The sequence below is a fragment of the Vulpes lagopus genome, chromosome 1, assembly GCF_018345385.1.
Source record: "Vulpes lagopus strain Blue_001 chromosome 1, ASM1834538v1, whole genome shotgun sequence".
In the NCBI taxonomy this organism is placed as follows: domain Eukaryota; kingdom Metazoa; phylum Chordata; class Mammalia; order Carnivora; family Canidae; genus Vulpes; species Vulpes lagopus.
In genome coordinates this window covers 146,243,605-146,256,590 of record NC_054824.1, presented here as the reverse complement: position 1 = coordinate 146,256,590, position 12,986 = coordinate 146,243,605, and positions in this window count along the sequence as shown.

Below are 12,986 nucleotides of genomic sequence, written 5' to 3'. Positions count from 1 at the left end.
TGGGCCACTTGGCGTAGCCTTCATACTTGGCCCTAATTGATGACTAGGCCTCCATTGTCTTCCTTCAATGCACTGATTGCCCTGTCTACACCCTCCAGTTCTAGCTTCCTTTTCTTCCTTTTTCTCTTTCTCTCTTTGTTGTTTAGAGAGGGAGAGAGTGGTGGGGAGGAGGACAGAGGGAAAGGGAGAGAATCTTAAGCAGGTTCATCATGGAGTTTGACATGGGGCTCAAGTGCGGAGCTCGACATGGAGTTGATCTCACGACCCTGAGATCAAGACCTGAGCTGAAATCAAGAGTTGGACACTTAACCAAATAAGCCACCCAGTTGTCCCTCAGCTTCCTTTTCTAAACTTCTATTTCCTCCTTAACTGGCAAATGCCTGACATATTACCTTGGCCAGTGCATTCATTTCCATTGGTGTCACATTCCCAGTTGACCCTTGTGAAAGTTTTGCTGACTGCATCACCACAGTACAGCAGGGGCAATCCAGGCTCCCTTCACCAGTGACAGGCATCTCATTGCCAGGCAGACGGAGGTGATCAGTATAGGTGCCCAGTACATATTTGGTGAATGGATGGTTCATAAAGTGTATGGCTGTTGGATGGATGCAATTCTGCTGAACCCTACCTGATTAGCCTGAGAAATGGCTGAAAAACACTGGCATCTCCTCACCAAAAATTTTCCTTTAATAAGAGCACTATATAATCAATAGGGTTATTATTTTTTTATAGATTTATTTGTTTATTTTAGAGAGAGAGGACATGAGCAGGGGAAAGGAGCAGAAGGAGAGGATCCCTTCTGAGTGCAGAGCCAGACGTGGGGCTCAATCCCACGACCCTGAGATCACAGCCTAAGCTGAAATCAAGAGTGGGACGCTTAACCAGCTGAGCCACCCAGGCACCCCCAAAAAGCAATTCACTGGGGACTTCTCATTGCTCAGTAATTAACAATAAATCAGTAAAGTCACAATTAAAATGAACAATCATTAACCAAACCCATTATGATCATGAAACAGTAATCTAAGTTCTAATAAACTTCAGTCAGCATCCACGCTCAGTCAGAGGGGCCCGAGGAGACCCTGTTTCCTCCAGGCCAGAGCACCCAGTGGGTCACAGGTATCAAATCTCAGCACTGCCTCCTTTAGATTTTTGATGCAAGTCCCAGGCAAAGCCCAGGAAAGAAAAAGGAAAAGAGAGAATTTCTTAATATCAAAACCTCTGGCATTGTTTCCAGACCAGAGTTACAGACCCTCTCTGCTCTTCCTTGGTCATTTGTCAAATTGCCAGAGAAGCTGAAATAACTCCAGTCATTAGAAACAGTGCTGTTCTGAATTCCAACATCCTTTTGTTCATTCAGCATCCAGCGCAGAGACTACTTTGCAAGTGTGAGCACAGGCAGCCCCTAGGTACGCGGCCCACCTAGGACCATCAATTACGCCCTCAACGACCTGATTAAGTGGCCGAATGTCTTAGTTAGGATCTGTGATCGTCACAGGCTTTGTTGCTAGAAATCTGTGCTCCACAAAAACAGACACATAGATCAATGGAACAGAATAGAGAACCCAGAAGTGGACCCTGAAATGTATGGTCAACTAATATTCTATAAAGGAGGAAAGACTATCCATTGGAAGAAAGACAGTCTCTTCAATAAATGGTCCTGGGAAAATTGGACATCCACATGCAGAAGAATGAAACTGGACCACTCTCTTTCACCATACACAAAGATAAACTCAAAATGGATGAGAGATCTAAATGTGAGACAAGATTCCATCAAAATCATAGAAGAGAACACAGGCTACATCCTTTTTGAACTCGGCCACAGTAACTTCTTGCAAGATACATCCACAAAGGCAAAAGAAACAAAAGCAAAAATGAACTATTGGGACTTCATCAAGATAAGAAACTTTTGCACAGCAAAGGATACAGTCAACAAAACTAAAAGACAACCTACAGAATGGGAGAAGATATTTGCAAATGACATATCAGATAAAGGGCTAGTTTCCAAAATCTATAAAGAACTTATTAAACTCAACAGCAAAGAAAGAAACAATCCAATCATGAAATGGGCAAAAGACATGAAGAGAAATCTCACAGAGGAAGACATGGAGATGGCCAACATGCACATGAGAAAATGTTCCGCATCACTTGCCATCAGGGAAATACAAATCAAAACCCAAGAGATACCACCTCACACCAGTGAGAAGGGGGAAAATTAACAAGGCAGGAAACAACAAATGTTGGAGAGGATGCGGAGAAAAGGGAACCCTCTTACACTGTTGGTGGGAATGTGAACTGGTGCAGCCACTCTGGAAAACTGTGTGGAGGTTTCTCAAAGAGTTAAAAATAGACCTGCCCTACGACCCAGCAATTGCACTGTTGGGGATTTACCCCAAAGATTCAGATGCAATGAAACGTCGGGACACCTGCACCCCGATGTTTCTAGCAGCAATGGCCACAATAGCCAAACTGTGGAAGGAGCCTCGGTGTCCATCGAAAGATGAATGGATAAAGAAGATGTGGTTTATGTATACAATGGAATATTACTCAGCCATTAGAAACGACAAATACCCACCATTTGCTTCAACGTGGATGGAACTGGAGGGTATTATGCTGAGTGAAGTAAGTCAATCAGAGAAGGACAAACAGTGTATGTTCTCATTCATTTGGGGAATATAAATAATAGTGAAAGGGAATATAAAGGAAGGGAGAAGAAATGTTGGGAAATATCAGGAAGGGAGACAGAACATAAAGACTCCTAACTCGGGGAAACGAACTAGGGGTGGTGGAAGGGGAGGAGGGCGGGTGTTGGAGGGGAATGGGTGACGGGCACTGAGGTGGACACTTGACGGGATGAGCACTGGGTGTTTTTCTGTATGTTGGTAAATTGAACACCAATAAAAATTAATTAAAAAAAAAAAAAAAAAGAAATCTGTGCTCCAGCTAGAGCCCTGGCCCATCTCTGTCTCTGCAGGAAAGATGCTCCATGAGGATCACCGGCAGACAATGAGACAATGTCACACACTCAAACACCTGTGTGTGTGTGTGTGTGTGTGTGTGTGTGTGTGTGTGTTTAAAAGATTTTACTTATGTGGGCAGCCCCGGTGGTGCAGCAGTTTAGCGCCACCTGCAGCCCCGGGCGTGATCCTGGAGACCCAGGATCGAGTCCCACGTCAGGCTCTCTGCATGGAGTCTGCTTCTCCCTCTGCCTGTGTCTCTGCCTCTCTCTCTCTCTGTGTGTGTGTCTCTATGAATAAATAAATAAATAAATAAATAAATAAATAAATAATCTTTTAAAAAAAAGATTTTATTTATGTATTCATGAGAGACACAGAGAGATTGGCAGAGACACAGGCAGAGAGAGAAGCAGGCTCTATACAGGGAGCCCCATGTGGGACTCGATCCTAGGACCCTGAGATCACGCCCTGAGCCGAAGGCAGACACTCAACCACTGAGCCATCCATGCATCCCTTCAAACACCTGTATTTGTCAGAACTGAGTGTGTGCTGAGTGTGGTTCCATGGGAGCTGAAGGACGTCTGAGGATGAGCTTCTGTTCTGGTGAAGTCAGGTGAAGTCAGGTAGACACCTGAAGTTCTGCATACATTCCACAAAAATTTGTGAGCACCTACTATGTGTAGGTGCTGCTGACACTGCAGAGCAAAACCTACACAGGCCTTGCCTTCTAGAAACTTCCAGCAGGGAAAACAGAAATTGATATAAATGTGTAGTGCATACTTATCCACACACATGTGTGTACATATAAACATAATGCACAAAAAGAAAGTGCAGGAAGATCTATGAGGGTTTAGGTCCAGAAAGTCCTGAGAGGGAGCACAGCGTGGTCTGCTCTGGTCTGGGAGGACAAGGAAGGCTTGTGTGGGGCGACCCTGAGTCTGGGCCACACAGAATCACCATCTCACAGCTAACACTCACCTGCTACACCTCCTTGCTGCCTGAAGACAGCGTTCTGCAGACTCCCTGCCAGCCGATTCTGCCCTGGAAGACACTGGGAGGAGATGGGAAAGTCAGAGTCAGGGCAAGGTGGCCTTGTCCTGATGCTGGGGATGTGACAGCAGAGCAGCATGGTGGCCGTGGGCTCAGGGAAACCAAGCTCTCTTCTGTGCACCCAGGCCCAGAGGTGGATGAGACCCAGAGGTGGATGGGACCCAGAGGTGGATGGGCCTCCTCAACCAACCAGTGTCTGAATAATTTGGCCTCCTCCATCTTTTCCACTGTTGTGAGACCTTTGTTAACAATCTTCTGTGTGGGATTCTCTCCGCTTAAAAACCTAGAGTAGTTTTGCTTCCACCTAAACCAACACTCTGCTCTAACACAGCCCAGCAAAGGTCTCAAAGATGGGAATCGGGGTTGGTTATCAGAGGCGCCTTGGCTCGATTGCCGGGATTTCCTCAGTGCCAGCAGGGGATGAGACACTGGTATCCAGGCCACACAGTGGCAAATGCTCACTTGAATTCTCACTGTAGGCTACTTGGGATGAAATGCTGCAGAAGGCGAGGCTTGAAGAGAACACGTGTGATCGTCACTGAGCACTTGGGCAGGAATGATGAATATAAACGGCTGTGGATGGGCTGGCCGCTTCTGATCACAGGGTTCATGGGGAAACAACAAGCTCAGAGCTCTAATATCTCAGCTGATGTCAAGGCTAGAGACCCACAAAGCTTCTCTAACCGTGAAGGAGCACCTCATGTATCTCACAGCCACGGAGCCACTCTACCAAAGAGTCAGACCTCAAATCTGATCTTGTGGGTTGCAGAATTATCATTAACAGGCTGACCAGGTCTCTTCTGTGACCTGTGATCTAGAACCAACCAAACAACCATGTTGCTGTTCTAAGTCTTGAGTCTGAGGCACACAAGACTAGTAGCACTTCCACTCTCAGAGAAGTCCACGTGCAGAGCTGAGGAAAGGCATTCCCAGTGGACAGAATAGCAAGTGCACAGCCTTGGAAGGAAGAAGGACCAGGACAGGCCAGTGTGGCTGGAGGGCAGCAACCAAAGAGGAGCACAGAGGTACATGATGCCAGGGAGGCAGCAGAGTGGTGTGGCCACAGTGAGGACTTATTTCATTCTGGGATGTTCTGGTTGAATAAAAAGCCAGTTGAAAGTATTAAGCAGATGGTATACTGCAACTGCGACACTAACAACCCAGAGTCATCACAGAAGCCTTGGTGCAAGGGCACAGCCCCTAGGAAGACTGTCATTACTTCAATGCCAGCTGTGAGGCCAGGGTCCTGAGGCCACCCACACTTCTGACCAACTGGCTAAATATTCAGGAGTTTCCATGGCCCCCTCAGATTTGCTCATTCACTAGAATGACTCACAGTACTCAGGAAAGCTCTACACCTACGGTTACAGTTACATATGAAGGATACAAATCAGGACCAGCCAAATGAAGAGCCACATAAAGCCTGGTCTGAGAGGGTCCCAAAGGCAGAGCCTCCATATCCTCTCCCCAGGGACTCAGGGTCCCAAAGACAGAGCCTCCATATCCTCTCCCTAGGGACTCAGAGTCGAGTGTCTGCTGGGGCCTTACCACCACAGGCATGGCAGATTGGATTATGGGCCATGTGGATAAACTGTGTCTTCAACACCCGCACCTCCTCCAAGGGCAGACTGACCTCCTGTGGCTCACAGCCCACCCCACGATCACATGGTTAGTGTTTCTGGTGGGATCTCTCCCCATCCTGGGTCCTCTTGTTAGCATGAACTATTAAGACATGCCATGAAGAACAATGGCACTCCCATCACGAAATCCTAAGGGTTTTAGAAGCTCCATGCTAGGAACCTGGGGATTCTTTATTATATTAGAGCAAGAAAGTATCATACTCGGAGTTAAATTTCAGAAAGATCATTGCAGCTACTACATGGAGGGGTGGATTGTAGGGATGAGAGTGAAGCCTATGGTGGCCTTCCAACCAGATGGTCCCTGGACATACACCATTTTCCAAACCTGGTTCTCTGGCCTTCCCATTGACTCTGTGAGCTACATATACCCTGGTAACAAATAGTTTCAGTGGCCCAGCCAGCCCAGGCACACTCAAATCTAACAAACAGCTTCTCCTTGAATGGGAATTACGTGTTTTTGCTGACTCAGCCGCATTTTCCCAATACAGCAAATTTATTTTTCATAACACACACACATGCTTCCCAAGAGCCTCTTCCTTGCTTCCTCTCCTTCAACTTATACTCAATTCCCGCAGGAAGACATCTCTCCCTTTGCCTTCCTTCTTTTTCCATGCATGAGCCAAGGGAAAGTGAGCCGGTCATGGTCAGTGTACAGTGGCATCAGCACCCCATCTGTAGTCGGAAGGAGGAAGTCCTGACTTTTGGAAACAAGACCTAACATCCTGAAGAACCCCCAGCATTACCTGAAAAACTGAGAAAGGACCCCATTTTCCCGTGGACACTCTACCACAGCACCAATCTCTCTGTCCCCTAATTAATCCTATTTTCCCACAGGTGTCATCATTCGGTAAAAATGAAAACCTTCCTTATTTTTAGACAAAATTTTCTTGCAAATATACAATATGGCATAGATATTACAAAGTTTATTTTTTTAAATTTATTTATGATAGTCACAGAGAGAGAGAGAGAGGCAGAGACAGAAGCAGGCTCCATGCACCGGGAGCCCGACGTGGGATTCGATCCCGGGTCTCCAGGATCGGGGCCTGGGCCAAAGGCAGGCGCCAAACCGCTGCGCCACCCAGGGATCCCGATATTACAAAGTTTAAATGGCTTTAGCGGGCCAGCCTGGGTAACCAGTTGTGTTTATAATGGCATTTTTTTTTTTTTTATGAGAAAGTGCATTAGATCCTCAAACAGACTTTCAGGCTGAATTCTGGAAATGTTTTTGAAAGCTGAACACTGCTTAACTCCTAATAAAAAATTTTTTTGAGAAATATGAAGTTATATAATTATTTTAAGTATAGTAATGGAGAATTCCAACATGCATGTTTAACACATGAGACTTCCTTTTCTCACCGCTTAATTGGTTCTGGTAAGCAGCCAGTTCTTTCTTTGTTGTTCTAAAGCTGTCATTATGAATTCTGCTAGCTCACAGGGTGGAAAAATGACAAGCTGGAGATATGAGTTCTGCTGCATGAGTTTTCTAAATATATTTATTAATGCTCCTTAAATTATCCTCAAGGCTGAGTGTCTCTCTCAATTTAGAGCATCTTCTCACTTGGTTTTTGCGCCATGGTCTTACTTTTATTGTTCACACGGCCAGATGCAGCTGCATTTATTTACATTTTTTAAATGAATGAAAGTCTTAACTTGTTGACATATTGGAGAGTCTAAAAGTGCCCCACTTACAGCCATCCTCAGCATGATATCACGGCGGGGTGGGTGAGGGGGCACTGAATTAGCCCCACTTTATAGCAGAGCTGATTTTTAAGAGAAACGTTTGAGTGGAAATGAAGGGTTTAGAAAGCCTGATTCTGGAGTGACACAGAAGAAACTATTTTGGTTGCAATTCAAGTTTCCAATTGAAATTCCAAGTCAAGGCCATGAAACAAAAACCATAGGAGCAAAACAGAATGGAAATACAGCTGCATTTCCGTTTTAGACTCTGCCCCTCAGTACCCAGATTTTCCTCTTTCGAACTTCTGCCCACGGTGAAGAAAGCAGAAGTCCTGAAGCTGTGATACACACTCAGAGGCCAGCCTCCCAAGGGCCTCCATCAAGTGATTTCAACAGTCTTCAGGCACCGGCGGATGTGCACCGAGCCCCCGGTGCATGGTGCCAGGGGGACACAGAAGTGAATAAAATTCAGTGGCATCTCGAGAGGTTTACAGCCTGGAGGGAAAGCATACTCCTCTGTAGGAGAAGAGGAAACAGAACGGGCAAAGTGGGATCTGGTTGATTCTAAGTCCGAGGCTTAAGGAAAGCTACCCGGAGAGGTGGGTCTGAATGGAAGTGAAGAGGACCCTTAGATGGCAAACGAAAACACAGAGGAGTGAGTAGCCAGTGGTGCCACGTGGCCAGTGTCAGGGATGCAGAGACAGAGGATGAGGAGGCTGGAAACACAGGCTGGAGCTCCATCCTTGAGGGTTTTGAGGCCACAGCCAGGAGCTGAGCCAGATACTTTGGGCAAGAAGAGCCCCTGAAGACCTGGGGGGAGTAAAACTGTCTGACCTGTGTCCTAGAAAAAAAACCATATGACAATGAAGAAAATGGGCTGGAAATCTGACATATCAAGAAGCTATTGAAATATCCAGAGTAGAGTTAATAGGGAGGTCAGTTAGAGCAGAACCGTGGTCTTGGATTGGGGAGCTCAAAAGGAAGAAAGCCTGGCAACTGATTATCTGGATGTCACGAGGCACTGGAGTCTAGACGGGGTGGACAAGCAGTGGAAGGTGACCAAGCTCCCAGCCCCAGTGACAGCAAGGGTAAAGTCCCAGGAGCCACGATAGTAAATACAGCAGACAGAGCAACATGGTGGAAAGCAAGGGTTCCATTAAACATGGCAAGTGTTAGCTGTTGATGAGAGATGCTTGTGGAGATACCCAGGAGACCAAGAGAAATCTGTGTCAGCCACCAGAAGTCACGCAGCAGTCCCACAGCATGGGGACCTGGACAAGAAGACAGAAGATGGGAAGATGGAATTTTGAGCAAGGTGAGCAGGGAGGGAACCAGGACAAGATCCAGAGGAGACGTCATCCAAGACACAGTGACAGCCAGACTTAGTCCCCGGGAGCTGATGAAGGGGCTCTCATTTTAAAATCCCCCAAATCAAAATTCTTAGAGATGCCTACTGCTGCTGCTCCAGCCACAGCAGAACAGAAAGCTTAGGGACAGACCACCCCTCCAACTCCCCTCCACGACCTGCTCATGAGCGACTTGGGACATATACATCGTCTAGGCCACTCAGTCATGGAGTAGACCACAACCATGCCCGTGGGTCCCTCACAGGCTCAGTTAAGCACAGAGCAAATTCTGGAGTTTGGCAAAGCTGAGGTTGCAGACTTCCCCTCAATTAATGTGTCTGATTTCTGTTCTTAGATCTTCTCTGCTCCCTACCCCAGGTCCCCCGCTGTCAGTGGAGGGGCAAAGTCCCCTCCATGTACTACAGGTGATGCTGACAATGAGCAGCCACTCACAGCCCATTGGGTCAGCTAAAATTGTTTGGGCATCTCCCTGAACCCCAGAGCAGGTGGCTGTGATCGCTGCTGTACACACTGCATGTGTACATGTTTTTGCTAACGAGCACTATTCTACATGCAGACTCATCCACATCTCCCCATAACCCTCTAAGGAAGACACTATTTTGCTCCCCCTGATTCTCACACTCAGAAACCCTTTGCACCTCTCTCCCAGGACTGAGTCAGGTTGTCTTTCTGGGTCTTTCTCTAGCTTGTTATCTCCATAGCATGGAGTCCAGCTCACCTGTTCCCCCTGGCACGTGATTCCTGCCTCTAATGGTGCCCCTAATTGGTATCTTCCTCTGGCAATCCTTGCCTGCGAGCCAACAAGACCACAACCGCCTGTTCCATTTTTGTCAGGTTGCTCTCCCTGCACCTGTGCCCCTTTGAGCGTTCAGTCTACATTACAAAGAGCCTACCCTACATGCCACGTTCCAGCAGCTTACACCAACACAATCGTGCTCTCTCCCAGCCTGGCAGCCAGACATGTGAAACTGAGGCGTCAGCAGGACTGTACTCCCTCTCAAAGAAAGGAGATCCATCCTTGCCTCTTCTGGCTGCTGGCACTTGCTGCCTTGAGCTGCAGCAGGGTGTCCACACCTGTTGTCACGTGGCCTCCTCTGAGCCTGTCCCAGCTTTCACATGGCACGTGAAATGCACTCTTCTTACGAGGACACCAGCCCTGCTGAATTAGGGCCCACACTGGTGGCCTCATCTTCGCTTGATCGCATCTACAAAAACCCTATTTCCAACTAAGGTCCCACTTGTTGGTCCTAGGGGTCAAGATTTCAACGTATCTTTTCGGGGGGCACAATTCAACCCATGGCAGATGGGTTCCAAAGCACAGGCTGGTAGGTGTCTCTATTGCCTCATTTCTGAGAAGGCTGAATCCACAAAACACACTGCCTACAGTGGATGCGAACATGCCAGCACAGCACCCACACCTGCCACGCAGGGATTGGCACAAGCATTTCAGAAGAAACCAGCCTCCTGGACCTATTAATTGGAGATTCTATCCTACTTATGAGCCAAAATGCCAGCCCCTGTAACAAAGCTGTGAGGAGGTGAGCGATGTGATGGGTCATGTCTGCACGAGACTTCAGGAGTCTCAGGTGCAGGACACTGTCTATGGTGACAGCACATAATCATGGAGGCTGCATTTAGACTCTGTCGTTACAGAAAATGACACCACATTCACGCTGGTCTCACCACCGGCTTTTTCCAGGTTTGCTTTCCTGAGTCTATTACTGCTACCTCCGAAGACTTCGACGCAAAAAGAAATACTCTCTCTTCTAAGACTGCACACTTGCTACTTGGGTATTCCAAGCTGGCAATTGGTATTTTTAACAGTCATTTTTTATAGAATCAAGGGACAAAATCTGGTGACATCTCTAGACAGCTTGAAATTCTAAAATTCTTAAATTTCAAACTCTAAACTGTAACTCTCTTCTGCCTGGCCCTGTAAAATCAACTCAGCATCTCCATTTTTTTCAATTTTTATTTATTTATTTATTTATTTATTTATTTATTTATTTATTTATTTATTAAGATTTTATTTATTTATTCATGAGAGACACAGAGAGAGAGGCAGAGACACAGGCAGAGGGAGAAGCAGGATCCCTGTGGGGAGCCCGATGCAGAACTCGACCTCAGGACACCAGGATCACAACCTGAGCTAAAGGCAGATGCTCAACCACTGAGTCACCCAGGTGTCCCTTAGCATCCCCATTAACAAGCTTTACCACCCTAGGTAAAGCGCTGTCCAAACACCTCCACTGGCAAGTGAGAGCCTCGCTCACCTTATATCCAACCACATGTCACTCATCCTGTTTATTTATTCAACAAGTAATAATTAACCACCTACTATTTGCTCAGCAGATGTTACAGGTTGAACTGTGTCCCCCCAAAAAGACATGCTGAAGCTATAACTGTAGCAGTACCTGTGAATGTGACCTTGTTACAAAACGGGGTCTTCGTAGGTGTAATGAAGTTGCATGAGGTCATACTGAGTTCGATGGGTCCTAACCCCATAGGCCTGATGTCCTTACAGGAGGAGAAGGGTCAGACACAGACACAGAAAGAACACATGTGACAAGCACAAGACAGTACTGCAGTGAGGTGTCTGAAGGTGAGGGCCAGTGCCAGGGATTGCCGGTGACACCCAGCACGAAGAGAAAGGTGTGAGGCAGGTTCTCCCTGGGGCAAGCATGGCCCCGCCAATACCCTGACTTTGCACTTCTACCTCCAAGGCCAGGAGAGAATTTCTGTGGCCTTCCGCCACCCAGCTTGGGCATTATTAGGGTAGCCACAGGAAGCAAACCAGCAGGTGAACCCCTCAGCATAGCTGTGTTCCCCCTAATACTTTAATCTTTATTCCAAATCCTTGACTTTGCAGGAAAATTTCCCTCTATTTGAAATGTCCTTCGCCACCCTCCTCTCTGGAAATCACTGAGATCTAACCTTTGCTCAGAGCCTAATTCAGGTTCCTCTGCTCCTTGAAGTTCCCTGAATGATTCCAGCCGACATAAAGCTCCCCTAAATAGACATTCTAGTCTATTCACTATACAAACACAACCATGTAGTCCTTCATCATTCGCTGGTGTGTTGCCTTTATGACCATTTTACTATCTACCTGCCTTCCTGAGCCTCAACTTCCTCCTCTATAAATGAGAATAATGGCACTCAAATCCAAGGTGTTTGCAATGATTAAGTTAGATGTCTGACTGAGTCATATAAAACCACACATCTGGGGCACCTAGGGGGCTCTGTCAGTGAAGTGTCTGCCTTCACTGCCTTCAGACCATGGTCTCAGGGTCCTGGGATTGAGTCCCGTCTGGGGCTCTCTGCTCAGCGGGAAGCCTGTTTCCCCCTCTGCCTCTGTCTCTCTGTATATCTCATGAATAAACAAATAAAATCTTTTAAATAAATAAATAAAAACAATTTTTGTCTTCATATTCTAATCATAAAATATACAATTAAGTAGGAATATACGTAATCATTACAGAACATTTGAAAATACAAAAGAAGAAATCCAAATCATCTATAATTCCTATAAAGGAAACTATTTACACTGGGTATTTTCCTGTCAGTCTTCTGCTGATGTGTGTGCATGTGTGATGTGTGTGCATGCATGCACTGTGTACATGTATGCATGCATGTGTGGAGTGTGCACATGCATATGAATGTGTGTGCATATGCAGCATGTATGCAGCAGGCATGTGTGCGTTAATGTATGGCATATGTGCATATGTGGATACAGATAAGTGTACACACATGTGTGCACATACATACATGCATATAATTTTTTATAGACTCTATGTGCTGTAACCTGCTTTTATTATTTAACATTATATCAAGGTCAATTTTCTATGACTTTAAAAGTCTTTTCAGAAATCACTTTGCATGAAGTTCCACCCAACACTGCATCCCAGGCCCGGAGTAAAACCATGCTGTTCTCTGGCACGAGTTACCACCACCGAGGTGCCCACAAGCATTCCTGCTGTCAGCTCCTGTATCAGCAGAGCTGGCCCCTCTTCCAGGGCTTGCTCCTCAGTGACAACCATCACAGCCATTTCGCTGGTGCTTTTGTGAAGTGAGGACTGTCTCCTCTTGTAAGAGACAGTACTTTCTATCTGTCAGGATTAAGGAATCGGCTTAGGGACCTCACCATCCCCTGAATGGACAATGGTCAATAAATGCCATCGTGGCCACAGAATGGACAGCAGGTGCGAGCCCTCACACACTGCTGCCACCATGGGCACAGGTCGTCCCAGGGCAGGTCTGCACTGGCCTCCTGTTGCCTCCCTCCAAGCACCTGCCCCTCC